The sequence below is a fragment of the Anolis sagrei genome, chromosome 1, assembly GCF_037176765.1.
Source record: "Anolis sagrei isolate rAnoSag1 chromosome 1, rAnoSag1.mat, whole genome shotgun sequence".
NCBI lineage: Eukaryota > Metazoa > Chordata > Lepidosauria > Squamata > Dactyloidae > Anolis > Anolis sagrei.
In genome coordinates this window covers 89,446,999-89,449,301 of record NC_090021.1, presented here as the reverse complement: position 1 = coordinate 89,449,301, position 2,303 = coordinate 89,446,999, and positions in this window count along the sequence as shown.

The window sequence follows — 2,303 nt, the reverse complement described above, 5'->3', positions numbered from 1 at the left end:
TTTTTTGTGGCTTTTTCTTTCTGCAATTGTTAGTTCTTTTGAAAATTGTATTAATAGCTTTAGATAAATACATAAATAGTGGCTGAGCATGTGTATAGCTGTAGTCCTTTTGTAAACAATTACATGTTAGGTGTCGCCAATACAAATATGTACAAATTAGGAGCACTCAAATAAACTTTCCTAAAGTTTGTACGTAATTATTTTAGCAATGTTGTTCACACTGTGATGGAACCTTTGTGCATGATCTACTACTATGAAAATTTATTTAATTTGCTTCTTTACTCCCAAATGTGATTCAAAGTGGCATAGTTTACATCTCTGACTAAATAGAGACATGGACACCAGAGCCATGGTTTGCTGTCCTTGTTGTCATGTGCCTTCAAATCTCTGAACTGTGGCAACTCTGTCACACAATTCAAAGTCATAGCCATGTTAGTCTGGATCAGTGTTTCTCAAACTGTGGTTCTCCAGATGTTTTAGACTTTAGCTCCCACAATTCCTAACAGCTGGTAAAACGGGCTGGGATTTCTGGGAGCTGAAATCCAAAATACTAGGAGGAGCAGAGTTTGAGAAACATTGGTCTGGAACACCAAGGCATCTTGTAGCACCATTGAGACTGAAAGAAGCTGTTGCATAAGCTTTCATAGATGCAGGGTGCATCTACACCGCAGAATGAATGCTGTTTGGTACCACTTTAACGGTCTTGGCTCAAGGCTATAGAATCATGGGATTTGTAGCTTGATTTTTTTTCGTGTCAGGTGTGACTTGAGAAACTGCAAGTCGCTTCTGTTGTAAGAGAATTGGCTATCTGCAAGGACATTGCCCAGTTTGAAGTTTTTCCATCCTTGTGATAGGCTTCTCACATGTCCCTGCATGGGGAACTAACAGAGGGAGCTCAACTTGCTCTCCCCGGATTTGAACCGCTGACCTGTCAGTTTTCAGTCCTACCAACACAAGGATTTATTCCATTGCACCACCAGGGAAGGGAGAGTGCTTGATGAGACCCCAGCACTCTTTGGAAGAGAAAGTCTTGTACACTTCCCAGGATAGGAGCCCCCGCTGACGCAGTGGGTTAAACCCCTGTGTCGGCAGGACTGAAGACCGATAGGTCACAGGTCTGAATCCAGGGAGAGCGCGGATGAGCTCCCTCTAAGCCCCAGCTCCTCATGCGGGGATATGAGAGAAGCCTCTCACAAGGATGATAAAACATCAAAATATCCAGGCGTCCACTGGGCAACGTCCTTCCAGATGGCCAATTATCTCACACCAGAAGCGACTTGCAGTTTCTCAAGTTGCTCCTGACACGACAAAAAAACAAAACAAAACTTCACAGGATTCTGTATCATTGAGCCATGGCAATTAAAGTGGTGCCAAATGGCATTAATTCTAAAGTGTACATCAGGCATGGGCAGACTTTGCCTCTTCAGGGGTTTTGGACCTCAACTCCTAGACATCTCAGCTAGCTTACCGGCTGTTAGCAATTGTGGGAGCTGAAATTCAAAACATCTTCAGGACCAAGGTTTGCCTATGCCTGGTGTCAACGCACCCATAGCCACCATTTAAAGGAACAGGCTGAGACTGTATCCACACTGCAGACATATAACAGTTTACCACCACATTAATAGCCATGGCTCAATGCTAGGAATGCTGATACAATATTTGCAGTTTTGTGAGATGTTTAGCTTTCTCTGTCTGAAAGTTCTGCTGCCAGAACAAAACCCAGGATTCCACAGGATGGAGTTATTTATTTATTTACTTACGATATTTCTACCCTGCCTTTCTTGAACCAAAAGGTGACTCAAGGCCGCTTTGCAACATAGGCAGCTATTCGATGCCATTAAAACAATGTAAAAATTATAATCAACATTTAAAGCAGAATTATAAAATACATACAATAAAATCTTTAAAAACATATAATACCACTACCTTCACTATTAGCATCGTTGTCCAAAAACATTGTCTAGCTGCTCCAGTATTTGATTTCACATAGTTCTGTGTTAATCTATTGCACTAGGTTCCCAAAGGCTTGTTCAAAAAGCCATGTTTCACTTTTCTGCAGAAGGCTAAGAGGGAAGGGGCTGATCTAATATCACTAGGGAGGGATTTCCACAGCTGAGGGGCCACCGCTGAGAAGGCCCTGCCTCTCATCCCCACCAGTCATGTCTCGAAGAAGGCGGGACTGAGAGCAGGGCCTCTCCAGATGATCTTAAACTCCTAGATGGTTCATAAGGAGATAAATTCGGACAGGTAAGCTGGCCCGGAACTGTTTAGGGCTTTATAAGCTAAAGCCAGTACTTTGAATT